Here is a 20,526-nt window from a genome sequence, read left to right on the forward strand (position 1 = left end):
AACATAAGTAATCTATTATAATATTCATGCAGTGCATTTGGTTTATCAATGTTCCAAAAAAACACTACATGCTGAATACAGTTAACGCTAATCTTGATGTTGGCTAAAAGTATCCATGGAAAAGAATTTGATGTCATGAATATCAGGTTTCCCAGGGTTCACCAGATTAACTTTTGATCATCAGATGAAGTATGTCCATGTATTCAAATAAATTATGTAAATGTGAAAGAAATCTGGCAGCAACTACAAATTATCACCAGCAAATTTTCAGTATTACAACAGTATCATTAATTCTTCAGAAATATTGTCATCACATACAGCATGCTGGCTGTCCATGATACCATTAACCATCAAAAGTAAATTGAGAAACAATCACAACTTTTATTAATATGATAGATTAGAAAGCAAAAGCTCTAAACACTGACATCAGGAAAGGTGTGAGAATGTAAGGACTTAAACAGATCTGAGAACACAAATTCCTTGTGTCTGCCTCATTATAGAGTGTGGAGTAGGTCCTCCTGGCCCTTTGATCCGGGCCAGCCAGCAACCCCCAATTTAACCCCAGTCTAATGGTGGGACAATTTACAATGACTAATTAACCTACCAACTGGTACGTCCTTGGACTGTGGGAGGAAACCGGAACACCTGGAGGAAACCCACGCAGTCACGGGGATTACATACAAACTCCTACAGGCAGTGGCAGGAATTGAACCAGGGTCACTTTCACTGTACAGCATTGTGATAACCACTTTGCTACCATTCGTAAGATTTTGGCAGATCTTTTAAATCAGTGCTATTTCCTGCAATGATCCCTTATTCCTTGGTTTTCTTAACACCAAAAAATCCATCAACTCTGTTTTAGTTATATTCAACACCCAAGGTCCCACTGCCGTCTTGGGTGGAAAATTTTATCTGCTCCACTGTCCTGAATGGCGGACACCTGAATGTCATGGATTTAATGAATTTTAGAGGAATGAGAGATGATCATATTAAAATAAACATTCTGACAGAGTTTGATAGGGTAGATATTGAAAGGAGTTTCTCCTCATGATGGAAACTAGAAATAGGGGCAAAATAGTATATAGCCTCAGAATTAGGGGATACCCATTGAAGTTAGATGATATGCCTCTTCTTTCAAATTGCCGCTCATCTCACGCTGCACATAAACTCCTATGATGTCATCCCTTAGCCTGCTTCACTCGTGGGAAAACTGTTCCATCCCTATATAATCAGATCTTATAACTCAAGCTCACCAGTCCAAGAAACATCATTGTGAATTATTTCTGTACTCTCTTTAGCTTATTCATATCCTTCTTATAGCATGAGCGACCACTACTGCTCACAACACTTCAAATGCAGTTGCAACAGCATTTGATGGCCTCCAAATGTCAAGAAATTGGATAGCACATGGTATGTTGAGATGCCAAATCATGTCCAATTGCCTGAACAAATACTGCAAAACCAGACAAAATCCAGTTTGAAGTGGCATTGGTCCATTTTCACTTACAGTGAAATGCTAAAGAAGGAACATGGCCTACTTTCAACAGGACCAAGCTCAATTGAACACAGTTGCCAACTCTTGCAGTGAGCTTCTATGGAAGCATGAACGTCCTAAGATGCCCTTTCTGGGGGCAACCAGACAGCAGCAACACAGCAACATATATTGTGTTGTGGGGGGAGGTGGAGGAATCCTGCTGAAGATCAAAAGCAAGAGCAAGAGTGAGAACAATGGTAAGGTGGAGGGGGAGGGAGAGAGGGAAGAGAGGAGAGAGGGAGAGAGGTGGGAAGAGAGGAGAGAGGGAAAGGGGTGGGAAGAGAGGAGATAGGGAGGGAGAGGGGGATAAGGAATGGGAGAGAGGGAGGGAGAGGGGGATAAGGAATGGGAGAGAGGGAGGGAGAGGGGGATAAGGAATGGGAGAGAGAGGGAGAAGGAAAGTGGGGAGAGGAAGAGGGACAGAGAGTGAGGGGAGAGGGAGGGAGAGATGGAAAGAGAGGGGGGAACTAAAAGAAATTTGTTTGGAGTATAGCTTGGAGGGTTCTATTGCTGAATGAGTAGAGAATTTATTAGCATTAAATATTAGCACCTCAAATATCATCTATCTGTTGAAAGCCAATGTAATCAATTTATTTGCATTGCTTCCAGCTAATGTAGCTTAGCACTAAAGGTGTTAATTAGCCACTTTGGTGCTAAGCAGCAGTCCAAAGACTTCAGTTATCAATGAAACTTTACTCATGCAGAGGGAATTTGATCCAAGGAGGAAGAGGTAACGTTTGTTTAAATGAATTGCCACTCATCAGGAACTAGAAGAATTTATTATTATAGGGTCAGGAAATCATTCTCTCAAGTGTTTTTGTCAGTGCAGATAGACTTGCACAGCAGGAAGTAAGGGGATTTTGTGCGTCATCTGGCCTCTTGGGGCTGATTGTCGATGTGGTGTTTATGTTCCTGATTGAGGTGTGATTCTCACTGTGTAAGTTTGTTTTGAAGGCTCCATCTGAGATTCTTCTCTCTTTTACCTTATAAGACCTGTGGGTAGTGTCTGCCTCCATAGCTCAACTGGGAGATGAGAATGCAAGTTTTGGCCATTTTGGCCACCTTCCTCTTCTACCTGTTCTTCTCTATGCTTTGCCTAATAGCACGCAGTCTCTAGGTCTCATTGGTCTTCTCCCTCAGCTACTGGCTGCTTGCATTGATTGACAAGATTGCGAAGTGTGCAGTCGGTGATAGTTCCCTGAAGGTGGAATCTCATGTGGATAGGGTGCTGAAGAAAGCTTTTGGTATGTTGGCCTTTATAAATCAGAGCATTGAGCATAGGAGTTGGGATGTAATGTTAAAATTGTACAAGGCATTGGTGAGGCCAAATTTGAAGTATTGTGTACAGTTCTGGTCACCGAATTATAGGAAAGATGTCAACAAAATGGAGAGAGTACAGAGGAGATTTACTAGAATGTTACCTGGGTTTCAGCACCTAAATTACAGAGAAAGGTTGAACAAGTTAGGTCTTTATTCTTTGGAGTGTAGAAGGTTGAGGGGAGACTTGACAGAGGTATTTAAAATTATGAGAGGATAGATAAAGTTGACGTGGATAGGCTTTTTACATTAAGACTAGGGGAGATTCAAACAAGAGGACATGATTTCAGAGTTAAGGGACAAAAGTTTAGGGGTAACACGGGGGAACTTCTTTACTCAGAGAGTGGTAGCTATGTAGAATAAGCTTCCAGTAGAAGTGGTAGAGGCAGTTTCGATGTTGTCATTAAAAAAAATTGGATAGATATATGGACAGGATAGGAAAGGAGGGTTAAGGGCTGAGTGGAGGTCAGTGGGACTAGGAGAGAGTAAACATTCAGCACGGACTAGAAGGGCTGAGGTGGCTTGTTTCTGTGCTGTAATTGTTATAAGGTTTATAATGAAGTCTCCATGCTCTTCGGTCTATTCTGTAAGGTTCTCTTGGATTTGAAACCGGCAATAAGATCTCACCTTGAGAAAAACAATGACATTTTCCATCGTAACACTAATATTGGTTTACCACTTGTTGGATCCCCCTTCATGTAGTTTGGTTGGCGAGCTACCAGGATTAGGGACCAAAGTGTGTTTCCCCAGAGGCCATCTCTCTGGGCAATTTTGTCTGTCAAAATTTCCTTCTGGATACAGGAATCATGTATGCTTCATAGAAATATGGAATCAACAGGTATAGAGCAAGTGGAAAAGGTGAGGGTTCCTAATGGTGGACCTTATGGACGTTAGTGCAATCAAAGAATATCTGTGTTCAGGAGAATAAATCCCAGGGCTTCATTGCAACCAGAAGCAGATAAAAACATTTCCATGTGAAAACATTCCCTGGCTGATCTGATATGTGGTGAACAGAAAAGTAGGAGAGATCTACTGCAGCTACTAGGAAAGAACCTGTAGAAAAGTTTTGACCTTCATATGAAAGATATGGTCTATAGCTAAAAGCCTTCCCATGCAATGTCTTCAGTCCCAAAATCTACAAACCACTCTGAACATGTCTGGAAAAAGTGTATTGCCAATGGTGTTACTACTGAGGCATCCACTGAATGATTATCTTAGAAGATAAGGACTGGAGGATAGTTAGTAGCATTACACTCTATAATATTTGAGCAGCCCACAATCATTTCCTAATTTACTAGTGAAGTGAAATCTGGTACAATCTCAAAGGTTCCACCTAGTATCATATGTCCCTAATTCTACTGAGGCAATTCAATAAAGGCATGTATTCATAATTCTACCATAACATATCCAACATTATTTCATCCAAGGAAATCAAAGGGATCTGAAATCTACCAACTACTAAACATGGTTTTTGATTTATACATTTCAAATTATCAAATGAAACATTTTTATAAGGATATTTGAAAATGATTCCTTTAATATAGGGATGGGATTTGGAATTATCAACACTTATAAACAAATATAGTTTACACTATTGCTTAAAATCATCAGTGTTGTACATCATTCTGCTTCCCTTTGCCTATAGAGATTCTGGTCAGGTTTGTTCGAACACATGGAATGCAATTACTTGTAAGAGAAAATCTGCAGATGCTGGAAATCCAAGCCAGACGCACAAAATGCTGGAGAAACTCAGCAGGCCAGGCAGCATCTAAGGAAAAAAAAGAGTTCAGATGACATTTTGGGCCAAGACCCTTTGGCAGGACAACACAATTACTTTGTTTGTTTTGCACACCATTTACTGAACAACATGTTTACCAGCACTGTCGTCTATTTCTCCTGGACACCTTGAACAAACAGGTCATACTTAATGATTCTAATTTAATTCTTAGTGATGATATGGATTATCAGCTCAAAATAGACAATTCATATCAATTACAACATTTATTTTCTACTGGCAACATACAACCATCTCTCAATGGAACAAATCTATAGTTTAAATACATCAAATTGTAATGAGAAGAGATTTATACAGAAGCTAGACTTGCCCACTGAGCCCTTTTAAAGCTGCATAAGGGAATTAGGTTCTAACCAGATTGTCCTCGGGACATGTAAATGCACAATATCATTTATTGTACAATGGACTACTTGTCAAAAGGAATTTCTTTCTTGACAGGTAAAGGCTTGAAATAAAGATTTCAGAAGCTCCTATGATATGTAAAATATTCATCACGATGCAAGTTCATGGGAAAAAGCTAATTTTCATTTTTATTTCAAAGGATGCACAGTTCAGTCATTAAAATATTCTAAATTTAGTTAGCTCAATTCACAATAGTAGTATATTATTTCTAGACTCAATGACTGCTGGTTGCATTTTACTAGACAGGAAAATTTTACAACAACTCTGCTTTAAATTCTTCTTAAATGACTGCAGAGTACCTCCTTGATCTTAGAGAACACTATTTCCTAAAAGTATTAGTAAACATTATCAACAACTGGGGGAAGAACCATTCCTCTTAAGCCTTTTACTGTTAGTATGGGATGTCTGATAAAGACTCAACATACAGCACATAATCACTATATCCTAAACAAGCCTTTACTTCATATCATCTTCAAGCAAATCTCTTCAGATAGTCCCAGCTGTTGTCACTCTCAGCCTGAAAAGAAATTCAAGAAAACATCTTTTGGATGCTGAGTACATTTTCCAGAAGGTCAAATGCAATAACCTTCAGGCTACTATCCAAACTTCTTAATTCTTTTACCATTCCTAAAAACACTTGCTTCTTTTGGCTTAACTTTGTGAATTATCTTTTTTTGCTGTCAATAGCACTTGAGCTTCTCTCTACCAATTGTTTCAACCTTGCTAATCGTACAAACTGAATCATAATTGTTTTCCCATCATGTCAAATTTATCAAAATTGGGTTTTATTTTTAACTCCAGCCATATCTTAATATTGTAAAAATCTCTTAAGGTGGAGACAGATCTGGTGGTAGTTCTGATGGGGGTGGGTGGGGAGATCAGGGTGTTATTTGTTGTGTTTTAAGAGAATAGTGGGTCTTCAAAGGTTGGGTCCAGGTAATTAACTGTTACTGTGACTGGAAGTGATGGTGGAGTGTAAGGTTGTGATTGGGGATTGGTGTGTCAGGATTAAAATTTGGAGCAATACAGAAACATCCTGCTGCAACTTATTAGAGACTGTGGAATTGGAGCTGGAGCTGGATGAACTCCAGATCATTCAAGAGGCCGAAGGATTAATTGACAGGGCATACAGTGAGGTAGTCACACCCAAGATGCAGAAAGCAGGTGACTGGGTAATCATCAGGAGGCAAAAAGGGGATAAACAGCCAATGCTTAGTACACCTGTGGCCATTCCCCCTCAATAACAGGTATACTGCTTCAGATACTGTTGTGGGGAGCAGGGGGTTTGTGACCTCAGATTAAAGCCCCAACAGTCAGGTCTCTGGCTCTATGGATCAGAAGGCAAGTGTAGAAGAACAGATTGTCACAAGGGGATATGAGGCTGGACCCAATGCAGGGCACAGGCACTGAAATACTAGGGGCAGGACAGGAACCAGTAAAGGATAGAACAAGATGGGGGAGACTGTGGCATGTGTGAGGGACATGGCATTCAAAGGTGATCCTGGGGTTCAGAGATAGTTCATGGCAAGGCAGGATCCTGGCTAGGCTAAAGGATGGGTCTATGGGACAAGTAATGCTGGGAGGACAGCCCCCTAGATAGGCCACATAACTCCTGGGCAGGGCCCAGCTTCCCAGGCAGAAACACAGGGGCCTGGGCAGGTGCAGGGCACAACCCATCATAAGAGAGGGGTAGGAAAGGGTCAGAGTCCCCCCACCAGGCAACAGCAGTCCAGCCTGCTTACCCAACAGAGGCAAGGGATCAGAAGGGAGCTCAGTCCAGGGTGACTACAAGAACACACTTACAGCACTATTTGATTAACAGTGGGTACTCCAAGCCAGGTCAAAACAGACTAGCCAGTCAACCCCCAACTCCACTCAGTCCCAGAGCCCCCTATATACACTTGCCAGTCGATGGGCATCAGGCGCACCTCCTTGAGTCCAAACAAGCCACGATGATCCACAGGTGTGACTAATTGGGCTCAAGGGTGAAAGGAGGGACAGCTACAAGACCCGGCGTCCGGAGTCCATGGACCAGATCAAGACCCAGAATGCGGGTTCCAGACAGAACCATAACACTGATCTGTAGTGATAAGGGATTCACTGGTTAGGGGAACAAACAGGAGGTTGTGTGGATGAGAACGAGATTCCCAGATGTCAGGGTCAAAGACATCTTGGATCAAGTCTACAGTATTCTTAAATGGGAGGGAAAGCAGTCCATGTTGTTATCAACGATATGGGTAGGAAGTGTGGCGAGGTACTGCAAAGTAAGTTTGGGGAGTTAAAGACTAAGTTAAAGGACAGAACCTCCAGGGTTGGGATTTCAGGATTGCTACTCATGCCACATACTAGTGAGGCCAGAAATAGGAAAATCATACTGCTTAACACATGGCTAAGGAGATGGTGCAGGTGGCGGGCCATCAGATATTTGGATTGTTAGCTTCTCTTCCAGAAAAGATAGGACCTGTACAAACAGAATGGTTTGACTCTGAGCTGGAGGTGGCTAATATCCTTGCTGGAAATACTGCTAGGAGTGGGGTGGGAGTTTAAACTAGAGTTGCATGGGGATAGGAATCAGAGCAGATAGCGGAGTGGTTGCAGAGGAAGGTGTTGTTAAGCCTAAATACAAGGTCAGGAATTGAAATGTTTAGCATGGTGGGGCTGATATTCAGAGTTGTGTATATTTCAATGCAAGGAGTATTGAAGGAAAGGTGGATGAGCTTTGGGAATGGATCAGCATGTGGAAAAATGATATTGTAGCCATTAGTGACACTAGGTTTCAGAGGGGCAGGACTGGTGGCTCAGAATTCTGGGGTTCCGTTGTTTTAGATGTGACAGAGCAGGAAGGACTAAATGAGGAGAGGTGGCATTACTAGTCAGGGAAAATGTCATGACAATGCTCAGACAGGACAGACCGGAGAGCTCATCTAATGAGGCTATATAGAGGAAATGAGAAATAAGATAGGGATGATCACATTAATGGGTTTATATTATAGACCACCCAACAGTCCGCAGAGAGAGTTGTAGAGAGATCACAGACTGTTGCAAAAAAAATTCAGGTTTAACTTTCCACATGTTGATAGGACTCCCATTTTGTAAAAAGGCTGAAGAAAGACTCTGACTATATATGATATCCAAACCCTCATAATTTTATAAACCTCTGTAAAGTCATTCCTTAGCCTCTTTTGCTTCAGGAAAAATGGTCCCAGCCTATCCAACTTCTCCTTGTTACTTAAGTTCTCCTGACTAAGCAGCACTCCTATAATATGGGAGTCCTATCAATATGTGTAAAGTTAAACTTATTATCACAACATTAATTTTTTTTGCAACAGTCTACAATCTTTCTATTCTGAACTCTCTCAATGATAATCACACCATATACATTGGTGATCAGAAGTACACACAGTGCCTCAAGTGCAGCCTAAGCATTAATTTGTACAACAGTAACATGACATCCCAATTCCTATGCTCAAAGCTCAGACAATGAAGGTAAGTATACTATATGATAACTTGACCTACCTGTGTTGCCACCTCTATGGAACTATATACTTGTTTCCCAAGATCTTGCTCTTCAGTAACACTCTCTGGGGCCCTGTCATTTACTATACACTGTATATCCTGCACTGGATTAACTTCCCAAAATGCATCACTTTGCTTTCCATCAGCCATTCTCTTGCTGCCATCTGATCTGGATCCTGTTACAACTTTAGACATTATTCTGCACCATCTACAATCCCAAATTTGGTGTCATCTATAAATCTACTAATTATGCCACCCTTATTCTCTTGTCCTTCATTCTGAACAATCACTAAGACGTTCAAGTTGATTTTTCTTCTACCATCAACATTTATTATTGGTAAATAGTTGTAGTATTGTCACATGTATCTACATACAGTAACAGAGCCGTTTGCATGCCATCCATACAGATCATTTCATTACGACAGTGCATTAAGGATGTACAAGGCAAACAATAGCAAAGAGCAGAATAAAATGTTACAGCTATAGAAAGCATACTGTGCAGGTAGACAATAAGGTGCAAGACGACGGCAAGGTAGATTGTAAAGTCCAGAGTCTATCTTGTTGTACAAGAGGACCATTCAATAGCTTATTGCAACGGGATAAAAGCTGTCTTGAGGATGTTGTATCTTCTGTTCAATGGGAGAGGACAGGAGAGAGAATGTTTGGGATGGGAGGGATCTTTGATAATTTTAGCTGTTTTACCGAGGCAGCAAGGAGTACTGACAGGGTACATGAAAAGGAAGCTGGTTTCTAGAAGGAGCCAAATTCACAACTATCTGCAGCTCTGGGCAGAGCTGTTGTCCTACCAAACCATGATGCAGCTAGATAGGATAATTTCTATAATTTAAATTGGCAAATTCCTTTATTCTCCTGAAGAAATAGAGGCTGTGGTAAACATTCTTGGCTATAGTATCTATGTGGTTGGTTCAGGACAGGCTGTTAGTGATCTTCACTCCAAGGAACTTGAAGCTTTCAATCCTCTTGACCTCAGCACCGCTGGTATAAACAGGAGCCTGTGCCTGTGCCCTTTCCTGAAATCAAAAACAAACACTTTTAAAAACATGAGAAAATTTGCAGATGCCGGACATCCGAGGCAACACACACAATGCTGGAGGAACTCAGCAGATCAGGCAGCGTCTATGGAAAAGAGTAATCAGTCGACATTTTGGGCCGAGACCATTCCTCTGGACTGTAAAAAAAAGCTGAGGTCAGAGTACGGAGGGGGTGGGAGAGGAGGAAGAGATCAGGGTAATTGGTGAAAGGTGCAACCAGGAGTAGGGGGAGGGTGAAATAAAGAGCCAGGAAATTGACTGGTGAAAGAGCTAAAGGGCTGGAGGTGGGGGAATCTGATAGGAGAGGGTAGAAAAAGAAGAAAAGGGAGGAGGAGGAGCACCAGAGGGAAGTGATGGACAGGTAAGGAGATACAATAGAGAGGGACGCAGGAATGGGGAATGGTGAAGGAGAGGGATTGGCAGTTACTGGAAGTTCGAGAAAACAAAGCTCATGCCATTAGATTGGAAGCTACCTAGACCCAATATAAGGTATTGCTCTTCCAATCTGAGTGTAGCCTCATCGCGGCAGTCGAGGAGGACATAGACTGTCGAGTCGGAATTGTATTTATTTCCATAGTTGCTGCCTGACCTGCTGAGTTCCTCCAGCATTTGTGTGTGTTGCCTGGTTCTCTTAATATCAGCTGTAAAATCATATCACAAGGAAAATGTGTACAATGTAAAATCATTGTGGAATTATGAATTAATTGTTTTGTAATGATACATTTACAATACCATGTAAGGAACAGCCTCCATAATGAGATGCCCATTAATCTAATGTTCTGCCTTCGGGATTCAGGTTCAAGTCCAAGCCAAGCTAGCAGGAGGAAATTCTGATCTATAAAGGAAGTGAACTTGATTTTTTCCTACCAATTCTCCGGACAGATGATATTATTCCTTGCTTGCTGGCAATTAGCAATGTTACCTAAGGAATGGCACAGAGCAGAATGTTTTACAATCATGGATCACAAAAAATGAGCCCTTGTTACTTTGATGTTGCAAATCCGATTCATATTCAGTTTATTGTCATTTAGAAACTACAAATGCAAAGCAGTTTAAAAATGAGACAACGTTCCTCCAGAATGATATCACAAAAACACATGACAAAACAGACTACACCAGAAAATCCACATAACATTTGGCAATCCCCAATCCAGAGTCCGGAGAGGATGCTATGTATTAATATCGCGCGACCGTCTAGCGCATTCCCCGGAAAGGAGCTCCAAATCCACCAGACAAACAAGACGAAAAACTATACCTACAAGACTTGCACAAAACCACATATTTACAACATATAGTTACAACAGTGAAAACAATAGCATAATTGATAAAAACAGACCATGGGCTCAGTAAAAATAGTCCAAAGATATTAAAAGACTATAAGTTCGAAAGAAACCACCACACAGTTTCCACAAGTCCTCAGGGTCCCCGAATGACCCGTCATCCCACGCCGGCAGCAGAAGGGAATACCCCCGCTATGGACTTCAATAGCGCCGCCCGACTCAGCCTCGCAGACACAGCACACACTGTGGTATGAATAGTGAAGAAGGGGCTTCACTTAGTATCCAGTCTGTGACTTCTCTAATATAGTTCAATGCCAAATCAAGGAGGCTGAAAATGAAAGTTCCTGCTACCATTTTCTCTCACCTTGAAAGTCTGCTAAAGTCTGAGGGTTGTTGTCTTTAGATCTACCTATACACCATATTTTAATCATGGCAAAGATCTTTAGCAATGAGTGATGCACATGCTGTGCTACTTTGCTAAATTTGCAACATTTGCCAAGGGTTTCAGGCACAGCAAAGGAAGTCAGTTTCCGGTGACTCAGTAGCTTTCTCACACTCAAAATGATGGATTCTGCAATTATTGGAAGACATTTATTCGTTTCCTAGCACTTGCTGACAAGACTATTAAAGAAATCCTGGAGGAGAATTGAATTGTAGATTCAAGACCAAGCTCTTCAATTAGATCTCTTGTACCCATGCCTGCAGAAAATAAACACCCCACTTTGCTTTCTTAGAAAAACGCAATTAAAGTGAAAAGTTGAATCATACATGTTTGTATTCCAATTGCAAAAGTGCAGTTGCAATGGAACCAACAGTGAAACCTTCTAATGGTTTCTGTTTGATTACATTCATGTTAAGGGTATAATTTGAACATCATATTTACTTAAATGTTTATATGGGCCCCCACAGGACAACCCTGAGTCTATTCACAGTGATATTACTGTCACGGTTCTGACCGTTGATTCCTCATATTCTCCTAATTCTCTTTTCCCCGTGTTCTCCCGAGCTCCTTGATTGTGGCACACCTGACTCTCGTCTAAACCTGCATCATAAATATCCCGGCTTTGCATCCACTCATCGCCAGATCATTGTTTCAGCCAGTCTGGTGATTCATGTTCCTGGCCGCTTAGGATTGTGTATTCTAAGTTTTGTTTGAGCACTGTTGTTTGCCTGGGTTAACTGTCTCTCCATGTCAAGATAAGTATTGCCTGCCGCCTGCCTTTCCGTTCATCCTCCTGTTTGCTGTTCCACTCCAGCCACACTCACATCTCCATCTGCATCCCAACTCTATCTCCGTGCCAGTGTCCAGCGTTTGGGTTCACCTGCTCTTCGCAACAACTACTTAGCGTATGTGTGACTTGTTGCTCTGATGCGGAACTCCATCACCTCCCTGCTGGACCACAGAGATAGCAGAGAATAACTTTGGATGATCCAAACATAAGCAATAATCTAATCCCATTAAGTAGTGAGTTTAAACCACACCAGCAAAGCAAGCTAGAACACTTTCGCTAGAAGAGACCGGAGACCTTTTTTTATTGCCCAGTTCAAATTGAGGATGCTAGACTAAAAAAAAAGTTTTAGAATGTAGGCATTACTTAATTCAATTCAAGTTTAATTGTCATTCAACAGGAGATGAATACCCATGTACACAGCCGGACAAGACCGTGTTACCCCAGGGCCAGGGTGAAAAACACTGTACCAACTGTCACACAGCACAAAGCACACACAGCACATACAAGATAGCAAGCACATAAAGATATCAGTAAGATACTGCCACACAGAAAAGTCGTCCAGACCTAAGCCACGAATGCTGCAGAAATCTGCAGTCGACCAGAAATCAGCTCATCTTCTGCTGAGCGAACACTGGGTGGCAGCACCAACTTCAGCCTGGACACCAGGCCATACTGCCCCCATGGAGTGCACCAGCCCCGACACCTATCTCCTGGCAGCTGTAAACACGTGACACCACAGCTTGAAATCTAGTCCTCACATATACAAAATAATGCCCATTCTCTTCTGAGCTCCTGCCCCCTGTAGCACTGGGGAAGAAAACAAGCATTGATCCATCATTTTATCAGCATTTTGTATATGCATATCCTCCATATGTTTCCAAAACAATGATTAAGTGTTAAATTGGCAAGAAGTAAAGGAAAAGTTAAATAAAGACCATTAAAATGTCTATTTACCAGCAGGAAAATTACTCTCAAGATAGTATCTGATATAAATTCACTTTGGCTTTGGTTAGGCAAAAGTGTTAACCTCTTTATTTACATAGATGAAGAGCACTAACGCTTGAGTCAGATGAATACTTTGAGTAAAAGGCCAGTCCCTGCATCAATATGCCCAAAACATGGTTGATTATACCATTGATGGATTCACAAGGCTGAAGATTGAAGCTATATGGACCCAGTTTGATGAAACTTGTAGAGTATCACATTATAAAATGCTGCAGAAGACCTTGTCAAAGTCTTATGCTCCCTTATTTGCAAATGGCCAGTGAAAATAGAAAGCAATATGTTCTCTGTACTGAGGGAGCTAGTTCAGATAGTAATGCAAGCAGGGAACATCATGCCTCTATAATTAAGCTTTCCTAATTATACATTCAGTCATGCAACAAAAGGCTAAAACAGGCCAATTATGCTATATGTATTCCATTTTCCATGTCAGTTTTCCTTTCATATATTTTGCCCAGCTTTTCCCTTATAACTATGTATACTTTTTTGAAAAAAATGCACCTTGGCATTTAATTTGCTGAGCATCTAAATCATTATTCTTCAGATGCTAAATGAGTTACAAGAAGAGGGATCATATTCAGGTATCAGTGAACAGCACTCATCAGGGATTAGAAAGGGGAAGATTCTACGTGATCAGCTTCCTCTACCTTTTGTGTAAGTGAGCCATATAAACCATGTGATGTTGAACCTCGTTTCCAAAGGCATTTAGTAATGGTCAAGATGAAAACCCACTAATTAAAACTATGAAGTTTTGAAACAAACCAAAGAGGCAGAGGGAAGGAAATATCCAGAATTAATTCCAGTCATTATGGATGTACTGATGCACCATCAATAACTCTTGGAGACGTGAGGCGAGAGATAGGCTTTCATTAGCTGGAAGAAAGCAGCAAGAGACCACCACACAACATCCTGGAGACTGAGGGAGGAGCAGTGCCTCCAAACGCCTTTATCCAGGGATCTGTGGAAGGAGCCACAGGAGCAGTCAGCAGGGGGGCGTGTCCAGACAGGTATATGTAGTTCACCACATGTACACATCACATATCCACAAGATTCTGTACTCATGTGTATCTGTGCATCTTTATCTTCACATGCTCCATTTCTGACTCTTCCCTTTCTTTTCTGGATCTCATTGTCTCCATCTCAAGCTTCCAACAACCATCTGTTATGAGCCTACAGACTCCTAAAGTTAACTTGAATGTAACTTCTTCTATTCTGCCTTCAGTAAGGACTCCCTTTCATTCTCCTGTTTCTTCCAGCTCCATTGTAGTTGTTCCAATGAGACTTTTCACCTAGCTGCCCCTGATAAATCTTCCTTCACTTGGAATCCAGGTAATCTTCTAGGTCTGCTCAGTGTTTCCCTTTCGCATATAAAATCCTGGATACTTTCCATAGAATTAGAAAGTAATCCACTGTATATGAAATACAATAGAAACTACATTCTCAATTCAGATATCAATACTGTGATGGCAAGAGAATAGGCACAAAACAGTTTGAAATAGAGAGAAAGAGATTAATTATGAAGCTGTACAAATACATACACTTATGATAAGAGAAAATACTACAGGTTCAGGAAATCCGAAATATAAACAGAGAAAAAAACTCAGCTGTTCAGGAAGTATTTATGGAAAGTTACACAGAGTAAGCATCTTGGTGATACAAATTCACGAGGACGCCGATTTGAATTGTTAACTTCTCTCTCCAAACTACTGGTCGAACTCAAACACAATACTAGTATTTCTTTTTTTTAATCATAGAATCCTGGAGTCCTGGTTTGTTAAACATTGAGGGAACAATGGAATATTGTTACCATAATGATAAATGGATCATATTTACCTGCCATAGTACTGGATTGGTTTGCACTCAACACATTCACTTCACAACTTACATGCAGTTTCACCTGCTACTCAGTTACTGTAAGATTGCTTTTGAAACATGTTTTAATTTTCTCTGATTTGAAGGGTGCTAAATTTGTAGTGCATTGTTTCTTTCATCCCACATATTGTATTCATCAATCACTGCTTATTTTTCATGTTTGCTTTATGTAACCTTACTCCAGCAGTAAAATTCTGACATTATACCAGAGGATACAAACATCAAAAGGCTTTACAGTTCTATTTAAATTTTCTCCTTACACAGTTTTAAAGCTTATCTTAAATTGATTCATGCTCTCCTAAAACAGTTAAAAATGAATTTCAGAATAAAATTATTAGTCATTTGCATTCTGGTAATCCCACAACCATGATTTCATGCAGCGTATTTTATTCATACAGATTTCTGGAAAATGGTTTCCAGCTAAAATGTAATATGTGTATTACTCTCTAATGAAATACACATCCCATTTATCTAACTACTTTGGTCATCTGTTCCTGTTCAACAGATCAACCTCCACTTTTCATCATAGATTGCCATGCCTCCTAATCGAACATCAGCAGTAAATTTAATTATCAATCTTCTGGTAGTCATGTCCAAAGTCAGTGCAATTATGTAAGTAAGAACTGAAAGGTATTCTGGTAAAGTATTCTGAAGCAGAATGCTTTCCATATCCTTCCAAAGGGGAAAAAAGACCTCTCTTACTCATTATTCTTTAACTCTTTACACCACTATACTTATTGCCATGTCCTGTGCCTTTGCTTGGATAACATTTGGTCCTGAAGAAGGATCTCAGCTCCAATCATCTTAATTCCATAGATGCTGCCTGACTTGCTAAGTTCTTCAGCATCTGTGTGCATACCTCTCATCTGACAATTTTGAATGCAATAAAAACATAACAACCACCAAATCCCTTAATCATTTCACTTTGCAGCTTATTCAAAATAATCAGTTAAAGATATTAATTTTATTGATAGCATTTAGGTATCTCATAAGAATTCATAGCTGGCTATTTACTATTGTGAGCATTATCTGTAATTAAACTTGATATTTAATTTACACACAATAACAATTTAAACAAGACAGATGGTGCTAGTTTAGTGTTTGTCAGGGCGCCTAAAGAATGACTTGCTCTTCTCCAAAGGTCCTGTTGCATGCTTTATGCATATCAACACAGTTACTTTTACCGCACATCTTACATTTATATCACACAGGGAAGATGGTCCTTTAATGACACAACACTCACTTGTGTCAATTTGCATAGCATGTTCAAGTCTTGAAAACATGAGGCTTCAATTCAGAGACAAAAGGGCCAGCCCTGAATGAGGGTAGGTTTGTTCAATTACCACTTCCTCACAATTATTCAACTTCGGTGACTGTTTCTTTGCAAAGTACCCACTAATATACTTCCTTGGTATGAACACAAGGAGTAACTTTTCATTTACTCATGGTCAACAGTGGTACTGAGAGAGCCTTCTGTATTACATCCCATTCAATTTTGCCGCTTGGTGTTGGCTGGGTTTGTGGTGGTGGTGGGATGGAACGAAAGAGAAAGCCGAGCAGCAAATCCTATCCAAAGCATCTTCCTACCCAAAAATATTTCTAAACATCCTCCTCAACTAACTTTACTAGAGAAGAGACCATGCCCTCTTCTCATAACTATCATCTGGCAGAAGGTATAGAAGCCTTAGTACATCACCATATTAAGGAGCAGTTAATACCCTACAACCATCAGGCTTCTGGACCAGACAGACAGACAGACATACTTTATTGATCCCAAGGGAAATTGGGTTTTGTTACAGCCACACCAACCAAGAATAGTGAAGAAATAGAGCAATGTAAAACCATAAATAATTAAATAATAAATTAATCATGCCAAGTGGAAATAAGTCCAGGACCAGCCTATTGGCTCAGGGTGTCTGACACTCCGAGGGAGGAGTTGTAAAGTTTGATGGCCACAGGCAGGAATGACTTCCTATGACGCTCAGTGTTACATCTCGGTGGAATGAGTCTCTGGCTGAATGTACTCCTGTGCCTAACCAGTACGTTATGGAGTGGATGGGAGTCATTGTCCATGATGGCATGCAACATCAACATGGCTAACTTCAATCACCACTAATCTGAATTGATTCTACGACCCACAAGCTCACTTTCAAGATCACTTTACACCTTACATTCTCAGAATTAGTTTTATTTTCAGTTAGTGATCTTTTGTACACTGGTTGCTAATCAGTCTTTATTTATATGTAGTTTATTGTAAAAGCTTATTGTATTTGTTTTTCCTCTGTAAATGCCTGTTAGAAAATGTATCTCAAGATAGTGTATGCTAATATAGGGTACATGTACTTTGATAAGAAATTTACTTCAAACTTGGAACTTTGTGATAGCTAATAGAATTAAGAAAAGAAGATAATTGATTATGTAAAATAAGTCATTATGTTCAATGATAGACATTTATGGCAGAGAAGGAGGTCATTTGCCCTTTTGGTTCATGCCAGCTCTTATAAGTGGAGGAAAAAGGGCAGATGTAGCACTTAATTTGTTTTTCTCTCTGGTTTAGCTATCTCATATTTCAAGTAGAATGTTGTAACTGCCACCCTCAAATATTTTGCCAGAAATCCTATTTCCAAAGCCATTTGGAAATGTTCCGTCAGAACTACTTTTCTCATCCAGCCAGTCTCCTTGAGACAGTGTTAGCATAAATGAACAATTAAGTTTTTTTGGGCTTTGTGACTTCTGCACCTTTATTACCATTAAATCTTCACAATATGGTTTCCTTTAAAATATTTAACTCCAAGGTTAATCCTCAATTCTTAGTTCAGTGCTTTAGCATTCCCACCATCCTTACCAATAAAATATTTAAACACCTGCCACATTCCCTCTTCATCTCCAAATTCTTTAAAAGTCCTTTAAGAAACCTGGTTTTAAAAACTATTTTCTTGTAAAAGTTATGGCTTGTCTATTTAAGTCTTTTGTCATTCTTCATTTTTATTTCCTCACTTACTGCTCTTCTGTATTTGAATAATTTTATTACGTTTCCTTGTGTTATCCACTCTGCTTATTCCACCTCTATAATTTATTTATTTAGAGATAGAGTCTGGTAACAGGTCTTTCTGGGCCAATGAGCCCACGCCATCCAATTCCACACATGAACAATTAATCTACTAACCCATACAGCTCTGGAATTTGGGTGGAAACCAGAGCACCTGGAGGAAATCCATGCAGTCATGGGGAGAAGGTACAAACTCCTTAGAGAGAATGGGAGAATTTAAACCTGGTCACTGGCCTTGCACTGGCCCTATGCTAACCACTACACTACTGGGGTGTCCACTAATTGTGTCAACTTGCTGTTATTACCTTTCAAATTGCATTTGGGCTTTCTGACTTACTGTGGCTTTGTGGTGGCAGTGATGCTGAACTGAGTGGCTTGCAATAGGATAAGGTCAAGGCTGTCCCCATCAAGGATAATATTTTGGCTCAGCTCTTTCCAGCATATATTGGTTGTCTTTGTGCCCTTGTTCTGCTCCCCCCCCCCCCACCCAGCTCTGAGTGGGTTTTGCCATTTTTGTTTTTGGTTTGTGAGTCCTAGGGCTCACTATATTCAATAGTTATCAGAAAGTTGCTGGACCTACCTCCAACTATTCTTCAGGTCTGTGTTTTACACTGGATATTGACCTTCAGGTGCTCATAGAAATGCTTAATTTCCCTTGAGATATGATGTTTTTCACAATCTAAGAACAACTTGCATTTGTGCTTAATTAGGTCTCGGAGTTATTTACCATTCCTCTCAGACCCCCCCCCCCCCCCCAGAAGGTACACATATGGCCTAGGTGGACTTATTCTCCCACCTTGAACAGCCCTTACACATATCCCAGAGTGATCCAGCCTGACCTTCAAGTTCAGCAGACTTCAAACTCTTGCTTGGCTTGGGGAAGGTAGGGGGGAAAAACTCCACTGGAGTCTGCCTCCTTCAAGATTCAAGTTTATTTATCATGTGAACATGCAAACATACAGTGAAATGTGTTGATTGCATTAACGACCAATACACCACAGGCTATGCTTGGGGCTGCCCTCAAGTGTTGCTACACATTCTGACACTACCATAGCTTGCCCACAACAGTCAGCAGAACAAAAAAACCAACTCAACAAGCAACAAAACAGCAACAAATCAGGCCCCGTTCCTCCCTCCACTCAAGCACATGCACAGTCCTTTAACCCCCAGGGAGGCTTCAAGTTCCTCAGCAGATTCTCAGAGATTTACAGACTCAGCTCTTCCGATTCGACCCTTGACTCGATTCCTTCTGGCCGCATGGAATTCCGACTCCAGAACCTGCCAATGACCCCCTGACCTGAAGTGGCCCTTGTCCACTTTCTTGCCAGCCTGCCATCCAACCTCACATCCATGTCACTTTCATTGAACACAGAGCAGGGACTTAGATCCCAGACTGATCTCTAACTCACCCACATACCTTTCCCTAAACTCTAACCTGATTTCTGATTCCCCTCTCCATCCCCAAAACCATCTTTATGAACCTAAAGAAACAACTTAAAAACAATGGAGATTACAGCTCAGTGCTATATTGATGACCTCTTCAAAATCCCAGCAAATACAGATCAACCCCAACTGCTAACCGACCCGGGGGCGGGGGGAAGCCTCAGCTCTACCCCCAGACCCAGGCCTCTACCCCCTCCATGGGTCATGCCTGCATTGCTGAGAGGATGACATCCTGGAAATACAGCATGTTTGGATCATGGCTACATGTTAAACCACATCACTGTTTGAGCAAGACACTACAAAGATATTCTCCTCAGGATGGGTACTATCGGTAGACGTAATACAACGGCAGTGGTAAAGACTGTGCCATGGAAAAATCAATATTGGAGGTCTCAAGGCCCCTGGAAAAAATGCCTTCTCAGGCAGACCGACACAAACAACCTGGTTACTACCAACACTGGAGACAGGGTGTCAAGAGAATCTAAACTGCCCTAAAGTCCACCATTGTGAACAAGATTGAAGATACTGTTAACATCAACGAGAGAATCCAGGGATAAACAGTGTTCCTATGGTAGCCACAATCCAGAAGGAGTTACTCCGATAGTCACTTCGTGCTTAGAACTTAAATTTAGTAGCTGTTTATTGAGATGTTTATTTTAAAGAATGGATTCGAAGAAAGCAGATAAAAACTGCATTTCTTTTTATCAGTACTTGTTTGGCAGATAGCAAGACCATTTTCTCAAATAATCAATGTGCATAATCCAGTGCTTGCTATTACCACATTATAATTGGATGTTTTTTGAAATGCGGTTTTTAGGATTTCTGGATGTAATTACTTACGCCATTATCGGTATTATTCCCCCTCCTCATGTTTCCAACCCACATATGCCCATCATCTTCTGAATACATAGCACCAGTCTGAAGGGCACCAGGAACCTTCCTACACATTGCGCTTCAGAAGTTGGTGCGTGAGCTTTACTCACAAAGCATCTTCCCACAACCTGCACAACTAACAGAATAGTAATTCCCAGT

This window comes from Hypanus sabinus, chromosome 5, assembly GCF_030144855.1.
Source record: "Hypanus sabinus isolate sHypSab1 chromosome 5, sHypSab1.hap1, whole genome shotgun sequence".
In the NCBI taxonomy this organism is placed as follows: domain Eukaryota; kingdom Metazoa; phylum Chordata; class Chondrichthyes; order Myliobatiformes; family Dasyatidae; genus Hypanus; species Hypanus sabinus.